The sequence below is a fragment of the Ischnura elegans genome, chromosome 4 (genome assembly GCF_921293095.1).
Source record: "Ischnura elegans chromosome 4, ioIscEleg1.1, whole genome shotgun sequence".
Taxonomy (NCBI): domain Eukaryota; kingdom Metazoa; phylum Arthropoda; class Insecta; order Odonata; family Coenagrionidae; genus Ischnura; species Ischnura elegans.
The window spans coordinates 115,478,998-115,501,771 of NC_060249.1; the positions used below are offsets into that span (position 1 = coordinate 115,478,998).

A 22,774-nucleotide genomic window follows, 5' to 3' on the forward strand; every position below is an offset into this window, starting at 1 on the left:
GCTCTGGGGGGGGTTTTATCCCCCAAACCCCCCCCCCCTCGCTGCGCCACTGCCCCTGGTTTTCATGTACCTTACGTTCGTATGCTCCGCGCCGATGCCCATTCAACGCGACTCCGTCTTATACCCCTTCCCCTCTTCTTCTCCTTGCGGAGAGAGAGGGCGATGAGGAGGAGGAATTGGAGGAGGGAGGGTGGACGCCGATGTAAGATCTGAAGGGGGGCGAGGGGAGGGGGAGGCGTGTAGGGGAGGGAGAGGAGGTCAGCCCCGTATTTCCCGACACCTCACCGCGTAGCCAGTCACCGCAGCACAGTCGACGGGGATCCAGTCGTCTGCGCTCTCTTCGGCATTTCGCTTTCGTTGTTCCCAGGAGTGGGCGCGCTTTCCCACCGAAGCAACTCTTGGCTTCGCCTGCTGCTTGCCTTGGCGTGCACGGGTCTTAGTACGCCACGTCCGTCCTAACTCTGTGAAATAAACACGCTCTCTCGTGTGTTTTTTTTATTTTTTAGCTGGAAAAAAAGTTTGGTCTATTCCACTTCAAGGTGCTTCATCGCCTAAGTTGCTTCCAGAAACGGTATTTCAGCCGATAGAACATCATTAGGAGGCCCAGTCAAATTGGACTGTCAGCTACTTATGTGCCCCTGTGTTTTTTTGTTGAAGAAAACTGAACAATAGTTGTACTTCTCGTGGTGTGTGCCTTGTGAATATTTTCCTGCATCTCCTACCTCTATGTAAGACTTTGGAATATTTTCGTGCCACATCTATCGAGGCTTTTTGAGTTATCAGACGCCTTTCGGAGGATATACTCTTTTAGAACGTATTATACTCTTCCATCAAAAGGCAACCGTCTGTTCCTCTCGTCGGAGTTTTCGTCTGGTGTTCATCCTTTACTTTTCTCTCTCGCCCGTGTGTTGTTTTGAGTTGCGTCCCGACGAGTCGCTTCTTCTGCCCCGTGGAGACCCCACCCCCTTTCCACCTGTTCTCCCCTCGCCCGCCCGGCTCGAGGTTACAAAGAGGAGGAAGAAGAAGACGAAGAAGGTAGCCGTCGGACCAGGGACGCAGGTCGGTTTGTGTTTGGAGGTGTGTCCGTCTAGTGGCGCCATCAACCCTCGACCCGCCGTGCCAGCGCAACGCCTTGCAGTTCGGTTCCCTTCCTCGGCGCGGAATTTCGTTCTGGGATTTCGGTGAGTGCATTTCGTCATTGCTCCTCCATTGTCCCTCGCACCACGGTTGCGTGCGCGTAATTTGTGTTTTAATTATTGTAAGTATAATGTGATATCAACGTCTTCAACTTTCGTGTGACTACCGCCGCCCTGTACCCTTGTGGTGCGAATGTTAGGCGGGTCTCTGCCTAAAGTTTGTGAGTAAAATGTTTCCCGGTCCGTACTTACATGAAGCTAGTACTTGCATTTACCCGTACCATATCTTATACGATGCGAACTCTTGTATCAATAGATTTCAACGTAGGTGGTTGACTTCCTTATGACATCCAATCCGTTGTATCCTAGTGACCGGCTTTTTAGTCTCAATTTTGGGAAGTTATGTGATTAATTGGTTTGCAATTAGTGTGCCAGGATGTAATGGCAATAACTGCGGACCCATGCGATTTGCAGGAATATTTCTCGGGTTTCCCACCGGGTTGTAGTTCCCTTAGTTGGGAACTACAACCCGATACGACACCCGGTGGGAAACCCGAGAAATATTACTGCAGAGCATACGCCGCGAAAAACTCAGTTTCTACACTATGCGATTTCTTTTATACGATACAATCCATTTATGTCACGATAAAAACTATTCTAATCAATTAGATGCATCTCCAGTCGTGTACGATCAAACCATTTTCCTCTTTTTACCGTCTTGGCATTACGAGCGCGTAAGGATGTTTTCATGATAAAAAAACTTTGTATTGTTTGAGTTTTCATGCCTGGACTCTTTTTACTCCGCCAACTTACAGCAGCTCGATTCTGTAAATGTCATACCTGTGCTTCGCGTGGTTCGAACCACAGCGGAGTTCTCACGCCTCTCACCGTGAAAGACGTTCAAGCGATCCTGTAAGCCTGTGTCGTGAGATGTTTGACGGATTGCGAACGATCACTTAAGTTTCTTATGTTGGTAGCTGTGCGGACGCGAGGAACGAATCAGAATCTCCGATACAAACTTACTTCAGCGGCCAACTGCAACTTCAGTTACCATAGAGAAACATATACAATGCCGTGGAATATTCACTCCCAAAGTAAATAATACTTCTTTACTCAATTTTGAGTGAGGTCTTTTCTTTTAAAAGTACTTATTAATGATAATTTACGGTTGCTTAATTAGTTTGTAGCTATAAACTGTATATTACCTCTTTTATATGTTGTCAAGTGCTGCGTATCGAAGTCAGTTATCACGTAGCGGGCTCGTAATTGCACAATTAGCTCTTATTTCCTCATAGTATGGAGCTAATGCTTACGCGGAATGATAACAAGTGTTATTTTATTATTTAATAATGGTTCATTCTCGTATGCGTTTGAGCTCTCATCATTTCAGTACATAATTTTAAATGCGCTGTGGTGCGTATACATATATGTGTCTGATTGTGCAAGCACATGCCACTATTCACGATTTATACTGATGAAAATGTTTATGGCGCGAATACGAGTAGATTATTAACAGTTTCTGCTAGAGGGCGAGATGTTTACATGTCTTAGTATTTCTATTGTGTCAACAGAAAAACGAATCATGTTGGTCGTGTTACTGAACGGCAGCAATAATGCATGGAAGAGATGGAATAGATGATCAATGTTTATCTTAACGTACTAAAGTATGCCCCGGCAAGCCATCCAATCGTCTACGAATTAATCGTGGTGTGAACTCAGTGATCCATCGCCAATCTCACGTCTCGCAGGGATTGTTGATATCGCGTATCTGCCGCCGAAGTATGTGCATCTATTGCCTCCGTCGACATTGATGCTCATGCAAAAGTAGCGGAGGTATGTAAAGAGCCTCCATTCTCGTTAATAAAAACAAATCGAAGGCTTGAACTTACGAAACAAATATTAAATAAATCTGTTAACATTCAGTACCGCACAATACTTTTACCATTGGTTCTACTCCAAATTATTATGAACATTAAGTTGTGAGTATTTTACTTGTACATTCTAGAAGATGCACAAATATAAGATAATTGTCAAACCCTCAGCGCAAGGTTTAACTTCCCACCAACTTCAATCGCAATGAAGGCCAATCAATTTAAATAGGACGCGAATGTAAATTTAACTTTACGCATTTCTTTTATTTGTTTTTAATACATATTACTTATGGGAAGTGACAATATGAAATAGCCACCATCGTAATTAATGAATAATGTGCTATTAATTATCAATCACAGCGTAAATTCATAATGAAAAATTAGAGCGCATTGCCGCGACGAAGCTACCACGGGCCCTCTTGGGCGTGAATACTTTCACGGACGCGGCTGTGAGAGTGACGTCACTAAAAAGTTTCAGAATCGCTCCAGCGTCAAAGCCGTGAATACATTGACGAAATCCGCTTGTGACGGCCATATCACATTTACAGAATCGAGCTGCAGCAATACTGATTGGATTTAAGTTTGACAAATCTTATTTCTTAGTATCTGACATCACAGTTGTCAATACGACGACTAGTATGCTGTCTATATACCTTCCGTTCCTACTAATTTCAAATAATCGTGACATTCTCTCTAAGAATTTATTCTGAAATGAAAATCTTATCGATAAACGTAACACTTGGTATTTTTTTCAACACGTCTTCGGTCTACTCAATCGAAGGCTAATTCGGGGAAATTTCAGTTATTGGTATCCATGCCATCGTCTAATAGTGAATTATTTTTATGGTCGAGAGATTTGGAAGTTTATTCTCAAAGATTCATTGACATTGCTCCTGAATTGACTGCACTAATCAGTTGTCAAGAATTAGTTTACGGCAATTTTTTCCTTGTTCAGTGCCTTTTGTATCGCCTCTGGTCGGCCATGTGATGGTATGAAATCGGTGGATAACTGATTATCACATAGCATTCATTTGTCGGTTCGTGCGATGAACTGAACTGCCCGCGCAAAGCAATAAGATACACCATGTACTAATAAGCTATTTTTTGTTCATTGTTTTGTTGCTGGGCTATTTGAATATTACGAACTGTCGGCCTCAAGTTAATAGTTTGAGATAGTGATGCAAATTCGAGCTGGGAGTCTATCTCGATCTTTTATTGTACCACCATAACCGAATGATTAGTGGAAGAATGCTTGTGGTTGGTGCTATTAGCCATTTGACCGATGGGATATAACTATTCCGTGGATCTGATGAAGTGTAGACGAACTTCCCAGCCCCCTCATCCACGTCCTCGACCAGGGGCGCAGCTACGAATTAAGGCTGGGGGGGGTTTAGGTAAAACAAATACCGGGGTGTGTGGGAGTATGGAATAACCACCAGGATAAGCGGTAGGTGCGAGATTAATAAATTGCGGAATTTCAAGATAAACGGTTCAAAATGGTGAATTTTACGGCTTTCTGAGGGATATTTTTTTAATACTTACACTATTCTATTAGTAATATGAATCCAATTAAGTCAAATGGATTGAACTTTTTAAAAATTCTGAGCTCTTGGGGGGGGGGGGTTTAATCCCCCTCGCTGCGCCACTTTCCTCGACCACCCACCTAGCATCCGATTCTTTTTTTTAATGGCATCGATCACCCATTCGTATTTTTTCTACGAAAATAACACTGCTCGTTCTGATCGAGTCTTGTTTTCCTGTCCGGGAACTTCGGGAAAAAGTCCTTGCGCGCAATAGCCCGTCTCTTTCGACCTTCTCCGTGACGGCCACGCACCATTACGTGCGCGCCGGAGGACGAACCATTCGTCCCCTGATGGTCGCATTAGCATTCCGTTCCGATTCTTCCGGACCTTCCTTCCGTCCCTCGGGTTTCTCCGATGTAGTCATCCATCCATTCGCATCTACATCCACGTAATGCCACTGCGGCATGCTGGTGATAGATTACCCTTGTGCAAAGAGGCGCAGCTAGGAATTAAGGCTAGAGGGGGTTTTTAGGCGCAACTAATACTTACGGGAGTGGCGGTATTGCATACCCACCAGGGTAAGCAGGAGTTGCGGGTGCCTTCCTCCAGAAAAAATTGAAGAAAAATGGTTCAAAATGGCGAGTTTTTGGATTTCTAAGGGATCTTTGATAAAACCTACCACTATTCTATAAGTAATACTGATCCAAATAAGTAAAGGGGATTAAACTTCAAATTTCTCTGAACTCGGGGGGTGGGGTTTATCCCCCAAATCCCCCACCCCCTCGCTGCGACACTGCCTGTGCAAACACCCTATAGGTGGCTCGCAGGATATTATGTGGATGTAGATGAAAACCCCTGCGATCGACCTCAATGGTGTTTGGCATGGGTTGAGTATTCACCAACATGCAGCATTCGTTAGGGATCTTATCAATACGTTTTCGTGGACATCGAAATGAAAGGCCATAACACACGCACATGCCGGCAGGCGGTGTGAGCTCTCACCGATCATGCATTGATCCATACAAGTTGACACCAACCATTTCAAAAATACAAAATTACTGAGTGGAATAATATTCTTGCAGCTGTACAAACTTAGTAAGATCTCGTAAAGGAAAACATGAACCGGCAAACCAAAACCAGAAAATGAAAAAAAGACAAATCTAATCAAGTTAGCGCAGTGCAGCGATTAAATACATTAATGGCACATTTGTTACTATCCCTGATAGTCCTGGGGTAGATCGACGTCTTAAATCTCTCTGTTGTGCAGTATGTTATTTTTATCTTCCTGTCTTGATATCTTATACCACAATACGACGGTAGGTGAAATATACTTTTCATATCGTCTGCAAACGTCCTCTCCGAATCTGCTAAGTAGGTTCGGCCTATATTTACGATTCTCAGCTTAACTCATCTATTCGTATAAGAAAAAACAACAGTGGGATGAAATCAAATCATAAGAACTGGCCGAAACCTCCGAAACGTTTGAGTGTATGAAATTTGTAACTTGCGCGATCACGTATTCTGTTTTGAAATTCTCCGTACCAACGTTTTACCTTTTGTGGTAATACTATGCTTTGGAAATTTTCAATGCTGTCAAAAGGTTCTCTTTCATTTATTATCGCCTCGGTAGGTACATGACGTAATAGCTGCAATCGCCATACGTACACTACAGAGTAGTAGACTATGATATTCTCTTTAACATTATAGTTATGTGGTAATTTAGAATGGAGGCCATTAATGTGCGTAAACCGAGATATTTACACTTCAATCACAGCAGAGCCCATGGGAATGCAAAGCATAGATATATTGTGCGATCGTCTGCGGCGCGCCGGCCGGCTGTGCATGCGGTCGTTAAAATTTCCATAGCAAGCTTCGTAGGACATGCCGTTTCTAGAATGATAGTGCGGTCCTTCTCTGTATTTCTTCTGCCGAATAAATGGGCGATAAAAATTCTTTAAATTAATGTACATTTTCTTTTAATTTCTTCTAACTTAAGGCTATACATAACCCTTAACCCTTCAGCAGATTGTATCATAAGCATGACGCTCATGGGATGCTCTCTATCTGCGGTATGCTTCCTATTAAATTTGGTTTGAAATTTTACCGTCGCGATTGAATGTGTTGTCTTTTAGGTATTATCGTATGATGTAGGCTTCATCAATGAACGGTGCTGAATTTCGTGCCGAAGGAATGGGGAGGGTATTGATGGGTTCCTGGTCATTGTGATGTGGGATCTGGAGAGCGGAAAAAAAGAAATATATGAAAATAGAGGAATAGAAAAAATAAATATAGGAGAGGAAGAGAATAAAATATAGAATTTATGGGGGTTAAACGTTTTTCGATAGGAGGAAAATATATTATTTTAAATATGAAATATTAATATTTGTGCTCGCAATTATTAGTACCTACTGATGTCGGGTGCAGACATCCATTAAAATCTAATTCAGCCGCCGGAATACCCTCCATTTGACCTTAGTAGCAATAATTCTTTCTGCTTGTGCTTAACTTAGGTGGCAGGATACCAAAATACTCCTGCATACCACCCCTCAAGCCGCCTCATTAGGCGTATGGCATGGGGTGTAAGGACACTGGCAATTAACAAATAAAAAGGAAATGCTCTTACGAAGTCACGCCTACCATTTTTTGAAGTCAATATCTCACGATTTATCCTTACTCTCAGACTTGGAAGTAAGTGATGTTCTACGTGTCGCGCTGAAAGATCCATTATAAATTGCTGAAGCTATTTAATCCTAGTGCGCAGCCTCCAAGTTTCTTGCGGCTGCCAGTGTTGACCAACGATAGCCAATGCTCCCAGTGTAAACCAACTGTCCGACTGGAAACGGCCACGACAAAGCAACAAAATTGAAAAGTCCCGCTCTCTCAAAGGCACTTTAAGATGGCACCCCTGACGTGATGAGTGTTCGCAGTTCGTGCCTGCCTCGGAGGTCGCCAGTTCCCCCAGAACACCATAATCATGTATCGCCCGTCACGCGTGTAGTTTCAACGAGACCGCAGTGAACAACCCCTCCTCGGTTCGCGAATCCAGACGTAGGCGACCCATTTACCCCGGGGAGCGTTTGAGCGAAGGCAGAGGTTAGTTAACCAGCAGGTGGAGGAAGGAGGGGAAAAGAATGAGGAGAAAGTGTTTGCGCTTTGTCGCCAAGGCCGCTGCCGAGGACGCTATCTCCTCACCGCTTTCTTATGCTAGCTCTCCGCCCTCTCGCTAATGTACGCTCCACGGGCAGTCTTTTGTTAATCTATTGGAGCGAGAAAAATGTCACGTGGCTTTGGCTAATTGCTGTATTCCTGAGAGAGCTAACCAATACCCGATGGCATTGGCGGTGAGGAGCATGATTGATGAAAAGTGGCTAGGTTGACAACTAAATACTTAGCCGTAAGCCGCATAAGCGTGTGTCAGGGGCACGTGCCGTCCCTCCCCAGACCCTTACAAATATGCAAGATTTTTAATACGGTCCCATTATCATTGCGTTCGTTTTGTATTGCGAGGTATCCTTGTGCCCCCCAGAAAAAAATCCTGGATGCGGCCTTGCTTGTGCTCACTCCCAGCAAGAAATCCTGGATCCTCCCCTGCATTTAATTAAGTTCTGCGTGGAATTTATTCAATTCCCTTATTGTGGCAAATATGCATTATCATATTCATCCGTTCCACAAAAATCACTTTTAATTTTTCCTTTCTGTCAGATCTGGAAATATAGTTGTTCTACTATGATGTTCTCCGTGTCGCTCTGAAATAGTCTCTTCTCAATTGCTCCAGCAATCTAAGCCTAGCGCACAGTATCCGAATCTGTAGCGGCTCCCAGCCCAATTCGTTTAACATCTGTGCAACGCTTTCAATACGCCCGTAGTAGCTTTTTGGCTAATCGCGCAGTTTTCTTTTCTATTTTATTACATACACGGATTAAGTCTGCTTGCGATAGATCTCATACGCTCGCTGCAAAATTCAAGGTGTGGCCGGACGAGTGCGAAACAGCACCTCTTTTTTTTCTCTTCCGAAAATCTTCCCACAACACTCTTGTCAGATCCTAGCTTATTCAAGACTGTGCCAAAAATATCTCACGTGTAATTTCCCCACGATACGTTCGGAAACCTCGCACACTAACCCTGATAACAGCCAAAATTAAACTACTATTTTTTAAAGCGTGGGATTAGATTGGGTTCGGTGTTTTCCCGGAGAGTACTATATGGCTGAAGGTCTCTGAGTTGCTTTTCATGTCGCCTATGCACTCAGCCTGCTGGTAAACCTGAGGAACCGTCGTTGGTGGACGTAGTCTTTTGAGGAATATCTTTCAAACAGCAAAACCTTTAAAGCTGAGTAATTTTTGTCACTGTGACGTTCGTCATCAGAATTGTCTGAATCGTCGGATTGGTTTGAGGAAGGTTTATATATAACCCTAATATCGGATATCCTTCTCATTTCTTCATACATTTACTTCTACTTTATTGAAATATGCAGCATTAACTTTTTTTGGAGTAATTGTGGTCATCACCGCTATGGTTATGGTCATCTTTTTGGCGGGTGTGGTAACCTAGAGCCAATGGGTAAAAAATATTGTACAGTACATTGGTAATATTTATTTTTGTTTCGAAAAGTGACGCGTGGTAGAATCCATTGAAAATTCCTGTTAATTTCCAAGGATGTGGGAGAATTTGAGCCTCAATTATGCGTTAATCGTGCACGGAAAAAAAAGTTTAGTTAGAACAATCGAATTCTGATGAAATTTATCAAACTTTTGGGTTCATATGGCACATTAAAAAATTCAGTAATTATTACCAAACCAGTTTGATAAATTCTATCAAACTGATTTGGTAATTGTTACCGAAATGGCTACAGCAGTTCGATAAAAACTATCAAAATCGAAAGGGTAATAAAATCGACGTAGCGTGCACATGTGAAAGATTTTCAACCCAGAAAACACTATTATGATTGAAAATAATAAAATTAGGAGTTTGGCGTAAGTTTCTGCAAAAAAAGACAAAAAAAAAAGTGGAAAAATAACAAGCCTGCATGAAGCATTGAACGTGGGCCTTCCGCGTGGTAACAACGGACTCTAACAACTAGTCTAAATCGGTTGTCATAATAAATGCTAACTTAAACGCTATAATATATTATTATTGTAAGTATTTAACCTTTGTTTTGAAATGTGAATAAGGTGTGACTACAGTTTCGCTTTGTATGCTTATGAGGAATACTTGATGCACACAATTGCATTACGTAGTTACTCCATATGAATATCTAGTGCAGATGCGCAAGAAAACTTTATTTGCAGGCTTATTACATCGATGTGGAGATGGCTTTAACGTGTTGGGTGATATCCTTAGCATGGATTGGGTCTAGTATCACGGCTTTTATCACATGTTATTAAACATGATCGCGAATGATTATACCTCAGGAATACCTCTAATTAAAGTTTTAATGTGTCGAAATACACAAACATCTCCTTACAGCTTTAATATCTATGATAATATGCGATTCAATCAATGTCTTTGATTCACCAGCTAACGGGTAGTATTGCAATTTAAAGCAGGAAAAAACAGAAAAATGAACGTAAACAAAATTAAAACGTTATCGCCATCACAAATAATGAAAACAAAATCATTTCTACCAACTTATCTTTTATGTAAGGCCTGTTTAAGAATCTTTCAACTGCAAATGTGCATTGGTATAAACATAAGAGGAACGATAGACCGTTCGATAGATTACGAAACACTTGGTAAATTCTATCAAACAAAATTTGTATAGCAATGTAGAGTTTGATAATTTTTACCAAACAAGCAATCACCTTCGTAAAATTAATCATAACTTCGATAAAAGTTATCAAACTCAGAATCGTATTGAATTAATTCGGTTATTTTTACGAAACTCTTCCGTACAATTGACCAAATTATGCAATACCAAAATGTTTGATGAAATATATCAAGAGCTCACGCTAGCGTTTGGTAAAATAAATCAAGTGCTTAATAATTTGCATCAAAGTTTAAGTATATTTAACAAAAATACTCCCTATCACGCCAGTTCGATAGTTTTAATCAAATCTTTTTTTTCCGTGTGCACATCGTGCGAAACTATTCTCCCCAAGGTGAAATATCCCCAGAAAACCGGCAATATATTCAGGATTAAGTACGCTTACCAAAAATTGTTATCGCTTTCACACTCATCGCTCCATGGACTCGGATATCATTTCCTCATTGTTATGCTTGCATAGCGCTGAAGGTAATCTTTCCGAGGAACGATTATATGTCAATGTCACGAAAATATCGGATACGATCTTATAAATGTAATTCATCGAATAACCGCGAAATACTAAGCTCCCTGTCCTAAATTTTTGAAAATCCAAATTCATATGCAGGTTCTTAAGGTGATACTTGTCGAGACCTTGATTTGTGATGGAATATGTGGGTCACTTACAAGGGGAATACACGACCTTCGCATCGCCGATCGAGCTCAAATTTTGCGACTCGGTAGTTTATGGGTACAAATATAATATACCGAAGCGAGACGACGCACTTCTCGTAAAATTCCGAGAAAAAAGCATTTAAAAATCGAAAAAAATGAAGGTACGCTATATAAACTGTTTTGAACGCCTTTGTTAAACAATTGGGTGACAGCCCAGTGGATACGGTGACCGACTGTGGAGGTGAAGGTAGCGAGATCGATGCTCGCTCAGGGAATTTATTTTTGTGTTAATTTTTAAGGGTTTTATTGTTTAAATTTTTAAAGTTCGTTTTCTTATCTTCGTTACTACTATGGAATATATTTTTAAAAGAGCTTTTTTTAAATATTTAAATCAGGAATGGATCAGCTTGGGATTAGGAACTGAGGATGAAGGGTGGATAGAAACCCGGCGTCGGCATTAGCCTGCTCTTAACGAAAGGCGCCAAGGGGACCACGGCTTAACGTCCCATCCGACGGACGGTGTACTGCACAACTAGTGTAATCCACATTACACGCAGGGATTGAATTTAGGAATGCCCCTTAATTCTTTACCGAGATTTGGATGTGGAAGGCCAGTACACTGACTCACCACTCCAGTTAATCCTGTATTTGCAATTTTCAGGATGGAACTCATCATAAAGACATGTAAAGCAAAGTGATTTGCGGCACCACGAACAAGCAGAAAAGGCGTTTTTTCCACAACAAATTTTCTAAAAAGGTCTCATAAATATTTGTCGTCAGTTTTCCCGTAAATGACGTGTGTTTTCTTTCAAAAATTATGGACAGTCGTTGCAGTTGTGGAAAAAACGCCTTTTCTGCTTGTTCGTGGTGCCGCAAATCACTTTGCTTTACATGTCTTTATGATGAGTTCCATCCTGAAAATTGCAAATACAGGATTAACTGGAGTGGTGAGTCAGTGTACTGGCCTTCCACATCCAAATCTCGGTAAAGAATTAAGGGGCATTCCTAAATTCAATCCCTGCGTGTAATGTGGATTACACTAGTTGTGCAGTACACCGTCCGTCGGATGGGACGTTAAGCCGTGGTCCCCTTGGCGCCTTTCGTTAAGAGCAGGCTAATGCCGACGCCGGGTTTCTATCCACCCTTCATCCTCAGTTCCTAATCCCAAGCTGATCCATTCCTGATTTAAATATTTAAAAAAAGCTCTTTTAAAAATATATTCCATAGTAGTAACGAAGATAAGAAAACGAACTTTAAAAATTTAAACAATAAAACCCTTAAAAATTAACACAAAAATAAATTCCCTGAGCGAGCATCGATCTCGCTACCTTCACCTCCACAGTCGGTCACCGTATCCACTGGGCTGTCACCCAATTGTTTAACAAAGGCGTTCAAAACAGTTTATATAGCGTACCTTCATTTTTTTCGATTTTTAAATGCTTTTTTCTCGGAATTTTACGAGAAGTGCGTCGTCTCGCTTCGGTATATTATATTTGTACCCATAAACTACCGAGTCGCAAAATTTGAGCTCGATCGGCGATGCGAAGGTCGTGTATTCCCCTTGTTAGAAAAAAACTTTAGTAATGTTCCATTTTTCCTAATCAACACGATAAAAATATGAATTTGATTTCTCAAAAGACTAATTCTTAAGTAAACAGCATATTTAACCTTTAATTGAAGTCGAATCATGTTAGTTGCATGGTGCTGCGGTAGGTTCGTTCAGATGGAAAAAATGTTAACTTGAAGAGATAAGAATTCCAGATATTTGGTGATATTTACTATCGGTAGTTTCGTGGTAACTTAGAACTGTATTTCCTCGTTCCCGCGCAAATCACGCTGCATTGGGGGGTAGTGGAAGGCCTTTGGTGAAATCACCATCTATAGACTTTCCGTTGGGCAGTATTTGTCAATGACTCGCCTCATCAGAGCTATTTTTTTTAATCGGCCGACAATCATTTCAATGACCAAACAATTTCCAGCTGTCCTTTCACTTCGGAGAATTGATCGGAAGCAATGGCTAATAGAGCCGCATTCTCGCCTTGTCAATGCAATTCTCGTCCACTTTTCTCGCTTTGAAATAACAGGAGAAGCTGGTGTGGAATGCTTCTCTAGGAATTAAAAGAGAGTCTGAGAGTAATTTTTCCCTTCTCTCGCTGCGGTGAGCCAAGATTTACCCTCGTGCCACTCCCTGCTCGAACCTTTAAAAGAATTGAAGGTCGCCACTCGTTCGCTTCGCTTCGCATTGGATCAGATCAGATGCAGCATTCTACATATTTAGATAGCGCTCTGGAGTTCGCGCTCGGCGATGCTCCTTTGACGGCGCGGGAGAGTTTGTCGTGTGGGTGACTTTCTCCTCATCGCTTTTCCCCTGTGCTCAAAAGGACCCTTTATCTTCGTCTACACCTACGTATTACCCTGAAAGGTACTTACAGTGGTGTTTGGCGGGGAGTTAACCATCACTAGCATGCACCAGAGGATTAAAAATTTATTACCACGAACATGAACTACGCAACATATACTCACGCTACATGTATGTGACTTCTCTCTGGTGACATGTAAGCTATTGGATTCATTTATATCCTACTTATGAAGGCAATGTGCCTATGAAGCTGGAACTTGGCGTTCATGTTGTTAGAATTGATGGGAGAATTCAGAAACATGTATTAAAGAATAAATAAGTTAGTAAGCCACATTCAAAGTCAACTAACCTATTTCTAAGTCAAAATCCTCCCGTTGTATTTCTTATCGATTGCGGATAAAACGACATTACAAATCTATCTGATCTACCGTAGTATATTGGCGTTCTTAAAGTATGGTTAACTTCGTCCGATAATATTAATGATAGCGGTTGAGATTTGGATGCCCGTAATCAATTCTCAGTTTGGCCATGAATATGAATGATTATGCAAGCCTTACACTGGGGTCATGGTATTTGTGTCTCTGGATTTACGGCTGTGTAAGGGAATAAAATAACATCGTCATCAACTGGTTTTCTGCCCACTGGAAGGTATTAAAACATCCTTACTCGCTTAACATAATGGAAACGTTGCATTTTTTTATCGTAACAACTCATCATGAATCTGACCTCCCTGAGCTGTACTCTATTGATTTCAGCTATCAGTCCACTTCATAATAAATTGCTCTTACTTCTAGTGACGCAGCGAGGGGGGGGGTTTTGGGGGATAACCCCCCCCCCCCCCAGAGCTCAGAGGAATGTTTAAGTGTAATCCATTTGACTTAATTGGATTGATATTACTAATAGTGTAAGGATCCTTTAATTAATCGATTAATGAAATATCCCTCAGAATGCCGTAAAACTCACCATTTTGAACCATTTATCTAAAAATTCCGCAATTCATTAATCTCGCACCTACCTTTAACCTGGTGGGTATTAAAACCTGGTGGGTGGCTCATTCATGGCCATGAATAAGGTATACATAAACCGAAACGTTTGCAAAAAGAATTGCATTTAATTCGTAAAGATCTATACTCTAAGACCAATCGATGTTAAAAGTCGAGTTCAAGAGAAAGAAAAAAACACAAACTCTACTGCAAAATATTGGGGAAAAAATGGATCGTGCTACACTCAGCCACGCTGTGAAATCCGTTGAAAACCAACCAAACAGCAACCGAAGTGGCATCAGAAATCAACCTAATATCAATGAATAAAATAAGTGATAATAGAAAAAAACTTAATAGGATGGTTTCCTATTATTTTTTTATTGCCTAAATCGAAAGATTATTAATCCTGGAGTACGTATTTCACGCTTTTAGATTTTTAAATTACGATATCTATTTTTCGCGATTAAATGAAAAGTGAAAATTTTCAAGCGCGCGAAAACGCGACGGGTAAGTATGATTGCCGGGAAAACTCACGTGTGACGTCGTTCTGGTTCCCGCTGCCGCGAGTAAGCTGACCTTTGAGCGAGACTCCGAGTGCTGATACGACGCAGGATGCTAGCAGGTAGCAGAGTACCCTGCTAGCTGGTAGCGCTTGGCTTAAATAAGGATTATCAATACCTTATCAAACGAAGAAAACTTTCCGACCTTAGCCAGTTTTAATAGGTGATTATTAAGACACGTTTCCCTGAGCTCTGTGCCCCATGCATGCATTGGTAACCTCAGATGATGTATAACTCCTATCTACTCGTATAGAAACTAGGTCCTTGTGACGTCACGTGGAGTGGAATCGCATGGGCGCCAATCTGCCCTTTTTCAAATGAGGATAAATTTGACCCTTGCCATTCGTCTAAACCGGTATTTCTAAAACCAAATAATTAGCATATTATGAATACACTAATGGTGGGTAACGAATCGCCATCAATGCCTTTCGTTATCTTTGATGAAGGAAACTACCCTATTCCTAGCTGCGCCCCTGATTGCTTCATTCCTACGTCATAATTAGGATGACGCGTCCTTTCCAGGCTTTGACACTCGTGCGCTCGGTGGCCGTCGCCCTGAGGCGTTGGAGGGAGGCGTGGTGGCCGAGACGCTCGGCGAAATTTCGCTCGACACTCGTCCCTCGGGGCAACCGGTTTTGTTTTACGCGCCGACGCAGAGCCGGCGTGCTTCTTTCGCGGCGGTGACGTGAGAGCTCAAGCGGGCAGGGGGGGGGGGGAGGCCGGTGACTTCTTTGAGGGGGGGAGGATGGGGATTGTATGACCATGATTATTACAAGAGAGGCTCCAAAAATCAGCCTCAATTTATTGTCACCAACCGCGCGTTTGAATGGGCTTACTAAAGTGGCCACTCGCGTCGCTGATAGGCAAAAAATTCACGGAGAAATATGCTGTAATGAGGGGGCTTTGACCCAATATTTACATTCGTGATGGTGTTATTTATTAATTCCGAAACTTTTCAATGCTATTCTTCGTAATTGCAAAAATCAGTATGAACGTGAAAATTCTTGTCTCAGTTTTATTTAATTTATACATTAATCATTTTTCTTTTTATTATATAATTGTAAAAACCTAGAAATATCCTTTCTTGCCTTTATGTTTTAAATTAACGTGATCCTAATAAGTTCAACAGATTCAGGCTTCAATTGGTGGAAGTTAGACATATTTAAATAAATAAAAGATCGTAGCACTTTTCCACAAAAATGCGTACAACGCGTTTCGGCTCACTGAGCCATCATCTGGTACAAGACCAGGCTCAGTGAGCCGAAACGCGTTGTACGCATTAAAAATTCTTGTGGAAATGTGCTACGATCTTTTGTTTATTTAAATAACGTGATCCTATTCATTCATGGCCATGACGAAGGTAAAAAAATACACCGAAACTTTTGCGAAAAAATTGCATTTAATTCTTAAATATCTAGACACCAAGACACTAATCGACGTTAAAAATTGAGTTCAAGAGAAAGAAAAAAACTAACTCTACTGCAAATTATTGGGGAAAAAATGATCATTCTACACTCATGTTCACGGTTTGAAATCTGTTGAAAACCGACTGAACAGCAATCGAAGTGGTTACAGAAATCAACCTGATATGTGATGGAATGGGGGCCCCTTTATGTAGTTCCTTCGTATGTGACAAAGAGAGAGAGAGAGAGAGAGAGAGAGAGAGAGAGGAAGGCAAATATGTCGACTCGTTCATGTATAAGGAAGTGCGTTCGAGGAGAGAAAGGACTGGAGGTGGAGTGGCCAGTATGACGGAGTTGAGGATCGGATGACTCTCTCCTTATAGGCCGCGAGTCGAAAATGTCCATACGAATCGACTCTTTTTGCCCATAACGAGACGCTCGACTCACGGCCGACTTTCTTCCCTTGAAAAATAAAAGCCAATCGGCCTTGGAAGGAAATGTGGCCGCGTGGTTTTAATCTATATATCGACTTTGAATAGTTCGTGTCATCAGACAATTTTTTTTATTTGTGGCAATTTACTCGTCTCTTGGTTTTATTTTCTAACCTATTGCTGTACACCATCAATTTTTTTCCTGAGTATCGATATATTTAGTTGTTCATCCCTATGCTACCCCTCATCGGTGTGTGCTTTCTGTAATGTATACCGAGACTCGCCAAAGAATGGACGCATTGGGTACATATCCATTAAAAGGAAACATATTTTTTCTTGCCTTATCTCATGTCTGTCATTACGCTGTATCATGTCACATTACGTTGTCAAAAATATATTTTTCATTTTTTTAAACTATGCGCACAGTAATGATAGAATTTTTACACTTCATAACTAATCGTGGAATAACTTTGAAAGTCAAATAATATACAAGATACCTTCCAAGCTACGTTCCTTAATGATTTTGCGTTTTATAAAGAGGAATATATTTATGAAGTTATGAATATAAAGTTCTCTTTCCAGTCGCCGGCTTTTATTTATTTTTCTACTGTTATTTATCAGTAATAATACACAAAGGTGAGATAGAAACCGTCCTAATGGTGATTTTCAGGATACTGTTAGTACAATATATACAGTTTGAAAATTGAATAACAATTCTCATTTTCTATTGCGATTTTGACGTTTTTGAATAAGGCTGCAGCGTCATTCTATTTAGACATTCTGGATGTTTTTGGTTAGCTTTTTTTTGTTTGGAAAGGCTCATTCTCTTGATAAAGATAGGCATTATTGAGAGTGCGTCTCATTGGCTAGCAGGAAAATGTTGAGGCTTGGAATATAGACGAAACCTCTATACTCTCCTGTATCTTGTGAACACCGATTGCTACTTTTTTGCTCTGCTTTACGTAATGAGTTTATGTTTGGACCTATCAACCGTGGTCGAGTAAGCGATTACAGTGATTAGGTTAAATCAGGGGCGCAGCTAGGAATTAAGGCTATACAGGCGCAATTAATTCTGGGGGTATTGCACGTACCCGCCAGGGTGAGCGGGAGGTGCAGGGGTCCCCCTCCAAAAAAAATTAAGATAAATGGTTCAAAATGCTGAGTTTTAGGGCCTTCTGGGGGATATTTTATTAATCCTTACACTATTCTACAAGTGATATTAATGCAATTATGTAAAATAGACTAAAATTTTAAAAAATCTCTGAGCTCTGAGGGGGAGGGGGGTTGCCCCAAACCCCCCCTAGCTGCGCCTCTAGGTTACATAAGTTTAATGATTGATGCCACGTATGAAAGATGTTTCAAATGGCTTCGGTGGCTTTCGCACTTTCTACCCGGAGTTCGCAGTCGTGTAAGCGGTTGGTTAATGAGGGAGGGCGTTCCATATGGGGTTTTCAGACGCCTTCGGGGAGTCTTTTGGGATATTTAAGCCAGTGGCGGGCACACATCAGATGACGCACGTTGTATGCCGGAATTGCTGCGGTTATAGTTGCAGGCCGGAAACCCTACCAGAGTGGCATTACGCTCTTCGGTCGAGGTCTTGCGCCACTGATGTGCTGGGAGTTGGGGAATTTTTGGCGTTGGATCCTGATGAGTGAGCGAGCGAGAGATTGTGGACGACGGGAATTCGACCTTGCCGCTTGCGGGAAAGAATGCGCGATTTGCCAACCTCGACGGTGAAAGGGGACCTCTAGGCAGAAACTATTTCTTGCAAGGAGAAGCGACCGCGGAGACGTGAAGGAAATGTCATTTTTGTTCAAATTTCATGGTGTGCCGTTCTGCTTTTCTTTCCACGTAGACCGTATGTAGATAGCTATAGACTTTCCGTATTTCTCATTCGTTACTTTTTTTGGGAAATTGCATCGAATGCTTGCGTTTGCTTGTAAAGCCCGTTTTACTCGGAGAAATTGCAAATCGTCGATTCCTCGGAATTGCTTCGATGCGTCGGTATTCCGAGATAACAGAAAAAATCAGACGGAAAATATAGTACCCTACGTTTCATGAAATTCGTGCTGCGAATATTGCAAGTTTGTGGAAAATGCTTCCAAATTTAACGCCACAAGAAAGGCATTGAAAAATCGATCATTTAAAAATCTTGGAATTTATTATTCCAGTAACGGATTTGACCAAATAATCGACCGAAAAATCTAGTTTCCATCAGTGGAACGTCATTTTTCTGATAAATTTAAATCGCGCCTATATCGACGAAAGGTTTTCACTTCCATTTGTCTGCTATGTTAATTCAAGTAGCTACGTGTAAGATTTAACACTTTCTCGGTGAATGCATTAAATTACCTTCTCTCGGGTAAGATAAATTAATCGTTGCCAAAGTGAAGTGTTCTCGGGAATTCCACAGTTTCAAACCGTTTTATATAAAAAATGTCGAGATGTAGGTAACTATAAACAGTCGCAACAATTAGGTTCACTCATTCACTCTGAAGACGATGGACGAGTCGTCCGTTGAAACGGTGGTTATATTCAACGATTTAAAACGTTGTTGAGATTCCACGCTAATGATTCGCCAGGAAATAATTAAATCATACTTAATTATTTTTAATTTTTCGGAAGGTATTGTGTGTATCCGCAGGGATAGGTAATTCATGGATGGGTATGCTCCCAACTGAGTTAATCATCGGATCAGCACGATGGGCGAAGGCGACCTCCACGGCTGCTCAACTCATGGACGATTGGCTTTCGAGCTGTTTGATCATTGTCCTCGGCGATTCATTGCACCGCTCCACTGCGCATGCGTGAAATAGAGAGCTGTGACCAAGGACAAGGGCACAGGTGACCCCGGCACAGCGAATTGGAACGATTGTTGATTGCGATTGGAACGATTCTTCAACGAGGCAGGTGGTTCAGGTCTTCGAGTTTTCGAAAAAGAGATGACACTTTTCCAAAAGATTAATGCGTATCCCAACACGCTTTTCGACCGTTTGGTCATTCTCAAGTACTCTGTAGTGTACTTGGGCAGGGGCGCAGCTAGGAATTAAGGCTGGGGGGGGGGGGGGGGTTTAGGCACAACTAATACTGGGGTGTCTGGGGGTGTGGAATACCCGCCAGGGTAAGCAGGAGGTGCGGTGTTACTAGTTTAGAAAATTTTCAAGATAAAGGTTTCAAAATGGTGAGTTTAACGGCTTTCGGGGGGATATTTTATTAATATTTACACTATTCTGTAAGTAACATTAATCCAATTAAGTAAAATGGATTTACCTTTTAAACATTTCTGAGCTCTGGGGGTGGTTTTTATCCCCCAAACCCCCCCCCCTCGCTGCGCCACTGTACTTGGGAATTGCAAGTAAAGTGTACTTCATCCTTTAAGGTCAAAGGGATATTTATGTTCCAAAATTTTGAAATTCTCTCGAAATGAAATGAGGTGTGTGATTGAAAGAATTGCTTCTATTGAATAATAAGCTATTGGCTTCTAGTTTTAAATTCTTCTTGCGATATCTTTTAGATATTTTTTTCACATTGTTAAGAACTTTCACTTGAAATGCTGTTTACGAAGTGGAAATTTTATATTTAATTACAAATCAACGAAAAGGTCAATTACAACAGGACTTTCGCCTCATCCTCTGTGTACTTAGCCTGTGGAATTAGTACGAAAAACTCCGTATTTGTCCTTTATTTTTCACAAAATTAGTGTTATTATGTAAAGGGACTCACTTGCCCCTATGGACGAGAAGGGAGCGAGAATTGGTATTATTTAACATCCCAGACTAAACTTATATCTCAGAAACTAATGGAGATATTGGTTTCATAGGAATGTTTTTGGAATCTACGCATCAATTTAAGCCTAAAAACATATTTTGTTATTTTAAATAATGGATTTTTATGGAACTTAAATGATTAAGGCCGTTTTACATGGGGAACGGAATTGCGCAGGGTAGAACTGCATAAATTTCCCAAATGGCGTGGAATTGCGCGAATGCATGGGCGAAATTAGAACAGGGGCTATTTTGTCATCTCACGTCCGCGCATTCTCGCATGTATTCTACCAATTCACCGCTTTACACGACGCAAATTTGACTGCGCCTTTGTACGTACGTCAGATTGTGCAAGTTCGTGCCCCATGTAAAACGGCCTTTAGGTTCGAATTTATCGTATCTCTCAGTAACTTCATCTGTCACTTGATCGTAATCGTTACTTCATCTCTCGTAGCCTCTGGTGAAAGTTACTATTGTAATTTTATTCGTGTCGTTTTCTTCATTTAAGGCAGATTAGGCGAATTAGTCAGTTTTATGGGCTATAGGTACATGGAATTAGCGTGGGCGTATAATTTTTTTTAAGGATTAATTATTGATAACCGTTATACTCGCTGGGCATACTCTTTTTTTCGGCATCTGTACGGCGAATTATCTACGGTGTACCGTCCGTAAAAGGTAACTAATGTCATTCTTCTTCCAGCGATCACTTCAAATGTGAGTGAATTCATAAAGCGAGGAGGAGGAATTAAGCTTCATCCCGTCCAAATTATCTCTCTTTAGGGCATGTTAACTGTAAAGGAATGGTTGTAAATCTCGCCTCGCTCCAAAACGCTTCTTGAGACCTCTTTTTTTTTCTTTTAACTGTTGTGAAAGTAATTAAAAAAATACGGATGAAATACGTTGTGCACCACCTTCCACGTTCAAAAATAAAAGTTTTAGTCATGACATATATAACATAATTTATCGAATATGAAAATTAGTGTTCTCTTATTTTGATCTGTAACCTTCAGAGGAAGACACATGAGGCCTCCTTGCCAGTTTAAAAAATGGAAGTCTTCGGATCAATGATTTTTACATATACCTTTAATGAATCATTGCAATATTTCAACGATTTTTTTTTTTCTCAGATTGTATTTTGTTGTTACAACAAGCAGAAGCTTTGTTGTGACACTGGAGAATGTTATTGTAGCAACGAAAGGCGTCGATCGAAAATTAATTCAGTGGTAACCATGCAATGTCTCACTTAACTAATGCTAAATATCCATTACTACTCACAGAGAGACTTTTTGTCGATGTTTTTAAGAGTCTTATTTATTTTATTTCCGCTATGTTCATATCGTTGATAGCGACCGCTATTTACTTAAGTCTCACCAAATATATTCTAGTCAATTGCTATTGTAGTTTATAATGTTTATAAGGAGTTCGTATCTTCACATTCCACGCAAAATCGAATGAGATAAAAATCAATTACTAATCTTAAACCTTACCAAGGAATTCAATAGTGGTGGAAGAAGGAGAATTTTCCTACTTCTATGACCTCGCCTGTCATCCATGCGACAGCCCGAGACAAAATCTACCCTCATTTCTCAATTCCTTTGGTAACCGTAGCTTTGAATCGATTTCGTCACCTCAACCTCTTTAAATAATGATCAATCGAATCGTGAAGTTTGATGAATGACCTCTATTGTGTCGCCATTTCGGCGTTACTCGATGCCTGGATAAAGTATTCTGTTCGAAGGGAACGACGTTGATCAATTGAGTTTACATGTGGGTCAAACAGTCACAATTATCATCCAGTAATTTTAGATAGTTTAATTTCAATGTCAAGTACCAATGTCACGAGAAGTGTAACTGTAATAAGGGACGAACTGTTACGATAAAAACATCGGCGGGTGACATCCATAATCGGGTCCCAGGCGATTCGGACAGAATACATCGAGATTACCAGAGCACCGTAATTTTTGCTCCCTATCTCGTCGATGTTGACGTCTTGGAAGCGCTTCTATTGCTCTTCTGAATAAAATTGGTGCTACAATTTGAAATCGCTATTCCCGAAGACCACATTTTTTCAGTAATTCTAAATTTATGCTCAAAATTGGAAATTATGAAGAGTAGGTAAGTGTAATTTGTTTTTAAACCCAAAAATCGGTTGATACTTGTGCCTAGATTCTGTATAGACTTATTTCTGAGATGATTTTTTTCTCCGAAGACGTGAAAAATATCCTTCGTGTACTGCCGTACTATGGTGGACGTGATCACGAGAAAAAATAAAGGAAATAGACTACAAATCAGTGATTTTGAATGGCCTTCTTTCCTCCCACTACTAAGG

General features: G+C 40.9%; 1 protein-coding gene across 1 annotated transcript in view; it reads left to right on the forward strand.

Moving 5' to 3' along the window:
• Positions 1 to 297: 297 nt before the first annotated feature.
• The window catches only part of LOC124157932 (putative ferric-chelate reductase 1 homolog), a 123,802-nt gene continuing 101,325 nt past the window's right edge, over positions 298 to 22,774 (forward strand). Inside the window, exon 1 of the mRNA XM_046533031.1 lies at positions 298 to 1,181. The gene's annotated coding sequence lies outside the window, so the exon portion shown is untranslated. The remainder of the gene's footprint in view (positions 1,182 to 22,774) is intronic.